We start from the raw sequence: 8,795 nt of genomic DNA on the forward strand, positions 1-8,795 counted from the left end.
TCATCAGTAAATTCTTCAAGTCCTCTTCACTTTCTGCATTTCATAGTCTTCCTCCAGTCCTCATGCCTCATTCTTCATATAGTTTAGTTTCTTGGGTTATTTGCTCAGCACACAGATTGAATCAACGTAGTAAAAGGATACAACCTTCCTGCTTACCTTTCCTGGTTTTATACCATCCAGTATCCTCTTGTTCGGTTCTAAAGACTGCCTCTTTTCTTGGTCTACACACAGGCTCTTCATGAACACAAATAAGTGTGGTGAAATTTCCCTTCTTTGCGACTAGGATTCATAAATGCGCTGGCCAAGATTCTAGATCTCCAGGTTCTGTGTTAGTTTGGAAGCGCCACGGTGCCTTGCCCACTACGGTGACTGTGCTGACATTGGCATTATTAATGGGGTAGGTACTGGAAATAGGACAAACTGACAGGTAACTGGTGACTGTTTGGTGGTGGTGTGCCATGGAGTCGGCTTCCGACTCATAGCGACCCCGTATAGGGTTTTCAAGGCTGTAAATACGGGAGCCGAAAGCTTCGTTAGTTTGGAACTGCTGTGGTCGCTTTAAATTGATGCTGTGTGCCTGATATTTTAGCAACTCTGGTCCAGTCCACAGACAAAGAAGTTTCCAGTCCCCCTGCAGCACCGACGCGTAAAACCAAACAGCTGGATCCCACTGTGGGCCAACCTTGCAACCGAGTGCCCCTCTGCCCTCTACCCGCGCTCCACTCGGCAGTCTCGCTGTGGCTTCACAGGATTCAGCAATTGCAAAGGGCAACCGAAGGACGGCTGAGTAAAGGGGATGTTGTGTGCAGAGGTCCAAAGAGAAGGACAGGTATTTAGGGCTCTCTGGTGACAGGACCCTGGTAGGACCAACGAGGAGGAAACCGAGACTCAGGGAAACAACATGACTGGTTACACTGACTGACAGGCTGTCTCAGACCCTGTCGGTGTCAATAAATTTCCTGCTTTGGACCATTGAGCCCTTGAAGGGGAAACGAGTAAGAGGAGCCAGGGGGCTATGCGAGGAGGTGAAAGCTCCGAGGGGAGGCTGGGGGGCTTGTGGGTAGCCTAAGGAAGGTGAGGCCTTGAAGTGGCAAGGCGGAGTCGCAGACCCTTGATCCCGCCGACCCGCGGGGGATACAGACCCTCGGCGCGGCCCGCAAAGTGCAGCGGAAGACCCGCCCTTTCTCCCTCGCAGGGCTTTCTGGGAACTGCAGTCCCAACGTGTTCTCGGCATTACGTCACGACGGCGCCTGGCGTGGTGCAGGCCCAGACGCGGCCATCTCTAACGGCGCCGAGCCGCCAGGACTACAACTCCCGGCGTGCCACATGGGCCGCGCTGACTTCCGCCGGGTGTTGCGTGGCCTTGTGGGAGTGGTAGTCCGGCGCGCCTATCCGCGCCGCGTGCGCCCGGGGCGCAGAGCCGCGGGCCGGCGGGCGCTACGCTGCGGAGGCGGCGCAGGCGGCGCAGGCGGCGGCGCGCCGGGGTCGGCGGGACGCGCGGGGAGGCCGTGAGTGCCGGCAGCCGTACCCGACAAGAGTGGGCCGCGTCATACTCGGGACGCAGAAGTTGTGGGGCAGCTGGCGGGAGCGAGCGGAGGCCGGGGTCGCGCCTCCGGGCCGCGGGGCTAAACAGGCGCCGCCGCGCCGCGGAGGTGAGTCCGAGCAGCCGGGCCGAGGACGCGGGACCCCGGCGGGAGGCGGGCCTGGACCTGGCGGAGTGGCAGGCCCGTGGCCTCCGGAGGCCGATGGATAGCAGCTCTGGAGCCCGGTCTCGCCGCTACCCGTAGCGCCCCCTGGGCTGGACCGGGGCCGCTGAGCGGGCTGGGCCGGGACCGGGTCATCGGGTTACTTAGGGCCAGGCCTCAGTGCTGCTAGCCCGAGAGCTCGCCGCAGCCCCTGTCTGCCCTTGAGTGCCCTTATTCCTCCGGGCGGAGGTCCTGGGTGCGGACTCTGCCCTGGCCTGACTCGGGGACCGCCCTGCCTCTCAGTCTCCATACACTCCTCTTCCCGGCCGGGGCGCGGCGAAGTTAGAACAAGGAAGCTTGGCGAACTCCAGTGCTGCGTCTGCTCCTAAGCTGTGAGCCCCCGTTTGTGAACCAGGCGTCTCTAGACGGGCTGCTCCTGGACTCTTCTGAATGCCCTGGGGTCTGAGACCAGGCCTGGGTGCTTGGGGCCCTAAGACTTGTGCTAGAACCTGGGGGTCTCCGGGGCATAGACTCAGGACTTGTCAGCCTCTTCCCTAAGGACCCCTTCTTGGGATCCCTGTGCCTCTGTCTTTGGCCAGGTCTGGAGGGCAGGGTGATCAGATCCCCCCGAGACATAAGCCACGTTAGCCAGGGGAGAAGTGGAGGTAACCCTACTCGTGCACATTGCCAGGTGGGTGAGAGAAAAGTTACCGTCTAACAAGTCTGCATAGAGAGGCTGTGTGGGAGCCGGGGTTCTGCGCTGGGCACCAAGTCAACCTACCTCGCAGCTTCCCTGTCCGCTCTTCCTGCTTCTGAACCCCCAACTGCGGAACTGCTCAGGCTGGGCACGCAACCTCTCTGGCTTCATACTCTATGGGGGTAGAAAGTAACCCTCGTCCTGTGCACCCCTTCATCTCAGGGGCCAGCCCCAACCCAGCTGGTTTAGGTGACATTTTCACGTCAGACCTGTGCTCTCACAAGCCCTGTTCACAGATGAGGAGATCGAGGTTGCCCAAGGGAGGGAGATGCAAGAGCTTGAGTGTCTGGCCAGTCCTGGTCCCGTGCCGACTTGAAAGAAAGGTTCCTGGTGGTCACCAGGCCAAGCTGACCAGCAGAGAGCCTGTGAGGCAGTGGCCACTGCTGGCCCTGGGCAGGATACATGTACCGCCACAGCCGGCTGTCTTGACTCACAGAACAGTGTCACGGAGATGCTTATCATCATTCCGCTCCCTGCCATCGAGCCAGTTCTGCCTTTTAGTGACCTTGTATGTCCCATAGGGTTTCCGAGAGTGTCCATCTTTACAGAAGCAGACTGCCTCATCTTTTCTCCTACAGAGTGGCTGGTAGGCCGGAACTGCTGACCTTTTGGTTGGCTGTCCAACACTTAAGCACAAGAGCACTTTAGAACAGGGTTTAAGAACCCAAACCCCATTGGCCTCCTAGCGACCCTGTGTAGCGTTTCCAAGGCTGAATCCTTACAGGAGCAGAAAGCCTCATCTTTCAACCTTGGAGTGACTGGCAGACCTTGCGTGATTGCATGGGCACAAGGTGGGCTCTCTGAGAAACCCTGAAAACTGAGTGACCTGCCCCGTCCTGAGTGACCTGGGCTGAACGATTGGGGACGCACTCCCTCCTCTTCCTGCCCTCAGGCTCCTGACCCACATTGAGTCTCAATCCTGCTCGGCACCCATGGGTGGGTCCTGATACTCTGGTTTGATATGCTCATCTCCCTGATGCCCAGGACTTGGCCCAAACCCTCTTTCCTCGGTGTCTCAGCTCCTTGGGCTCAGTGTGACCTTCTCATCGCCCCCTTGGGGCCCCTACCTGGCTCCCCTGGACGAATCTGTCTCTGCAGTCCTGACTCGCTGCGCTGTCCTGTGTGACAGGGCCTCTTGGCACCCCCACATGAGACACGGGGGAGGACAGGCTGGTGCCTGGCCCCTACGTGGCCAAGTTGGTGGGCCATGAGCTACTGGACTAGACTGCATTGGGCAGCTTGGGGCCGGCCACACCCTCCTATACCCTGGGCTCTTTAGGGCTGACCGAGGCTCATTTCTGGTGTGGACAGAGGTCGGGCTGGCAGGGGACAGGGTTGTACTGTCACCCTTTGGGGCTGGGTGGACGTGTCTGGATGCACACAGGCTGAGGCTGTGAATGTGGGCTCTAGGCGGCTGTGCCTACATCTGTGCTGATGGAGTGGTACTGTGCCTGTGGTCAGACCACCTCTCTGCACTGCCCTCTGAAAGGCTGTCCTCGGTTCAGGTGCTCATACTGACAGGTTACATGCTAAGGCCACATGGCGCCACACCCTCCCTCCATTGCCTATCCATCTTCTGCGGGCCCACCGCTCTCTAGGGACCATGGTGGTTTGGAGTATTTGGAGGGAAACAAGTCCTTTATTTAGCCACCTCAGAGGGGGCTCCTTGCCCCTCCTTGCGTCTTGGAAGCTGGCCCTTTGGTCAGTGAGTTCCTGAGCCTCTGTCCTTGCTTGATGCTCCCCCTGCTGAAGAGGGAGTAGACCCATGGAAGTTGACCGAGGGCACCCTCTCTGGGCTGGTGTCCCATGCCACCTGATCTGCTCCCGTAAGCTTTGGGCAGACGAACAGAATCATCAGAAATAAGGGCCGAGTGAACCCTGTCCTTCCCTGTAAATACAGCACCCCAGGGTGGGCCCCAATGATACCATGTGGACCTGTGGTCCTCCCCAGCTAGAACAGTAGCCCCTTCCCGGTGGACAGTTCCAGTAGGTTAGTCACAGGTGCCCGAGCTGGACCACATGGGCTGCCGGAGCCAGTGTCCGACAGATTGACTTGTGCAGCTAAACCTGGAGGCTGGACTGGAGTCCAGAACCTTCTGTAGGGTCGAGGAGCCAAGCCCGGCCCAGAGACAGCCTGGTGATGAGGCCCCAGCACCAACACATGCAGCCCTGGGGAGGCCAGTATGTGCAGACACACACACACCACATGCACACCACCGCCGTGCACACGCAGTGCCATGTATATACACCAGTATGCACAGTGCCATGCTCACACACTACCATGTCCACACACACCACCACCACACACAAGCACACACAACAGCATACACTCACACAGCACACACCATCATACACACGTGGAGTTCTGGTATCGTAATGATTATGAATCAGGCTGCAAACCTCAAGGTTAGCAGTTTGAAGCTACCAGCTGTTCCGCGGGAGAAAGATGAGGCTTTCTGCTCCCGTAAAGATTTACAGCCTCGGAAACCCTATACGGGGTTGCTATGGGTGGGAACCGACTCCATGGCACAGAACAGCAACACACACACACGTACCACCAGCACCTCCCCTTGCCACACTCACCTGGATTCTGCCCCCCCCACCACTCTTTCTGCACCTGAGCTGACTGGTACCTCTCCCTGATGGGTTTCAGGTCAGATCTGCACTGGAGGCTGTCCTCCCATCTCGGCCAGTCCCATGAGCACCTCCACCTTCTTGCAGCACGGGTTCCTCTGAGGGGCGTTTTGGGTTGTACTCTTGCCTCAGGTGGGTGGGTGGGTGGGAGTTTCATTTCCTCTAAACTGAAGGTGGCCTGGGTCCCATCTGGAACTGTGGCAGTGAGAGCTGGACCCTCACCTCTGCCTCTCGGTCAGCACGTGAAGGGGTGGCCAGCTTGGTTCCCTACATCAATGCAGAGGGTGTGTCCCCACAGCCCATGGGAGCGGCTGTCTTACATAGTGGTCCCCAGGACTCCAGGAAACCGAGGCAGGGAAGCCGTCTCCTGCTGTTGGTCTTCAGTTAGCGGGACGTGAGGGTATGTCCGTGAGCCTTTGCCCATCCTCTGGGAACAGCGTCATCCCTGCTGTGTCTCCCCATGGAGACACAGCACACAGATGGTTCTGCGTCCTTATGAGCTCCCAGCGCCTGGCACGTGACTGGAGGCTAGAGAGGGGAGAGGGCTTGCTTATGGCCCACCCACCCTAAGTGCCTGCTGACCTCAGTGGGCTGCTCAGGTTGCGTCACATCCCAGTGGGATCCTGGAATGGTGAAGCTGGTGAATGTGCACCACCCGGCCTGCGTGCCCTCATCCGGTAATCCGTTCTTAGTAATTCACAGTTAATATCCAGGCCACACGAGGCCACGGGCCCAGGGCTGAGCTGGCAGGATGGGTCCATGGCAGCGGTGCCACCACCCTTGGGCTCTGGCTGAAAGCTGGTTTCTGCCAGAAGTGAATTCAGGCTGCTCTCACCACCCTGCAGCTGCAGGTTCTGGTGGGTTCTGCAAGCTCGAGGGTGAGGTGGGGGTCGCAGAGTCTGAGAGGTAATTAAGGATCGGGCAAATGAGCGAATGTGCTGGGGAACCAGAGAGTAATGAACAAGGGAAAAAGCAAGTGTGTGACCGAGTAGATGAATGAATGGTGTCGGATAGGAGGACCAGACAGCCTCCCAGTGAGCTCTGTGTGCTGGCTGACCAGCTGCGTGGACGTTCAGACATTATGTAGGGCCGGGCCCCACAGCTGGTACAGATGGAAATGAGTCTTGTGGCCTGAGGACCTGGACCAACGCGAGGGCCCAGAGCTTATCCTGGGTGCTTCGCGTTGATTTCTGAGTTGTCCTTTGGCACAGAACACATCACTGCGGGGAAGGTGAAGATGGCAGCGTATTTCTATCTAAGTGCGCCCTGCACCTGGAGTTGTTGGCGGGGGGCTTCTGGGGCTGGAGGTGTGCAGGCAGCATGGGCACAGGGCTGGTCAGGGGGAGGACCTGGACATCTAGACCTCACCCCTTCCATGTTTGGCCAGTCTGGATTAAAGCTGTAAGAGGGGTCTGGGACCTCTCCAGCCAACCTCAGCCCAGGCAGGAGCGGACTGGGAGGGGCTGTGCCTGATACCCGGCTCTCCGCAGCCCCAGGATTCCAGTCTGTGTGTCCCCTGTGTGTTCTGGTAGGAGAGACCCATCCCCAGGCAGCCCCCACCCGGGGTCGTGCCCAGTCCTGGTCAGGCACTAAGGTGTGCCCCTCAGCGTTTATTGACCACCTCCCTAGGCCCGCTGGCCCCAGCCTGTGCCCCTCACTGGGACAGGACACCGGCCAGGCAGTCCCTCCCTCTGGACCACATCTGAACTTGGGAGAAGGGGTGTTAACACAGTGCCACAGCTAGATGGGCAGCCAGGTAGTCTGTGCTTTCAGGCACCCAACCAAGTCCTAACTGATGTTGGGGGGGTCGGGGGGCTGTGATCTCTGCTCCCTGTTGGCCTGATGGGGGCCCTGGCTGTCATGCAGCCCAGTTCACGTGAATCACGTCTCTCTCTTGTTTCCATTCTCTCTGTGTGTACATTCTGTTGGCTTCGTCTTCACTTTGACCAGACTGGGCCCTGTCTCCGGCACGGCCTTTGCCCACTGCGTTCTCCACACTGGCCGGATGTGACAGGCAGGCAGGCCATGGGGAGCTCCGCCTCCTCGCTGGCCGCCGAGACCGAGTCGGACCACGGCTTCCCAGGGGGGCCGCCCTACCCAGGGGGCCCTGTCTGGGGAGGCGCCCTGGTCACCCGGCAGCACATGCCCCCGAGGCCCCGGGCCCGAAGGTAAGAATGTGGGGAGGGGCCTTTGGAAAGCAGGTCACTGGTGATCTTGTCCCCATGGATGTGTGGGCCCAGGGGCTTGCTTGTCACTGGTCTCCTGAGGGGCCAGGGCCTGGGGAATGTGGGGTGCTCGTGCTGCTGGGGAGCCAGTTTGCGCATGACGGGGCGCTTGGCTGCTTTGGGAGCTTCTTGGGGGAGGAAGCTGCTCTGTTCTGGGTGGGCCGCCCGCTGCGTTCACCAAGAGCTATGTCCGTCTTCCTGAAGGATTTCAGCTTCAAACCAGTTCAAAACTCCTCAGTCAGGCCTGGAAACCAGAGTAGCATATATGTTGCATAGCAACCCAGTGTCTTGCATGTAAGCTTTTGACCCAAGTGGGCAGTAGGCATTGCCGTCCAAGATGGCAGACAGCAGTATTCTAAGTTAGCACAGTCAGCTGCTGTCAGGATCTCTGGTTGTCAGCTGTAACTGAACGATTTGAATGCGTTCAAAACCCTGGACTTCAGCAGTGGGGAAGGGTCTGCTGAAACGGCCCATTGTCCCTCCCTGTCTGTGTATCCAGGCATCGGGGGGCTGCATCCATCATACCCTACACGTTGGGTGCCCTCCAGGTCTGAGGTAGTGGCTGGGTCCTCCTGCCCTCCGTTCGTTGAAGGAAGGGGCTCCTTGTAGACTCTGGGAGAACGTTGTTGTTGTTGTTGTGTGCCATCGAGTCGGTTCCGACCCATAGCGACCCTGTATAGGGTTTCCGAGGGTGTAAATCTTTACGGGAGTAGAAAGCCTCATCTTTCTCCCGCGGAGCAGCTGGTAGTTTCGAACCGCTGACCTTAAGGTTCGCAGCCCGATTCGTAACCACTACGCTACCAGAGCTCCTTGGAGAACGTTAGGGTTAGCATTTATGTAGAGTCCTGATGTGGCACTGCGGGATAAAGCACTGGACCACAAGGTCAGCAGTTCAAACTCACCAGCTGCCCTTTGTTAGGAGCTGGAAGCAACAGTAGCAGCAGGTGTTCGGTGAGGGCTGCTGCGTGGCTGCCGACTCCCACAGGCCCCACGGGACCCAGTGACCACCATGTGTGCGCCTCTAATGGCTTTGTGGGGACAGCATGTGCTTGTCAGCCATCAGTGTCGGGGTGCAGTAACTAGAGCTGAGTGGGAACACCTCACAAAAATGGATCCCATCTGGGTTACCAAAGGTAGACACTCGGGCCACCGTCACCTGCTGGTTGTGAGGGTTGCTCCAATGAGCATTGGTACCCTTGAGTCATGGCTGCGAGCAGAGTTGCTGAGTTTCCTGTGGGGTTGTACTGTGTTCCCATAGCACTGGGCAGGATTCTGTTCTCTCCATCCTTGTCGGCACTTGGGATTGTCTGTCTGGGGCTCGCCATCCTCATGGTATAAGGAGAATCCTTGCTAGGATACAGTGCTGGCGACTTCTGCTTCTGCGTGCTCAAATCTGCATCCTCACTCTGCGTGCTCACTCTGCGTGCTCCCTTCTGTGTGCCTACTCCTGTGTGCTCCCTTCCGTGTGCTCCCTCCGTGATCTCTGTGTGCTCC

Source organism: Chrysochloris asiatica, unplaced genomic scaffold, assembly GCF_000296735.1.
Source record: "Chrysochloris asiatica unplaced genomic scaffold, ChrAsi1.0 scaffold00257, whole genome shotgun sequence".
Classification (NCBI taxonomy): Eukaryota; Metazoa; Chordata; class Mammalia; order Afrosoricida; family Chrysochloridae; genus Chrysochloris; species Chrysochloris asiatica.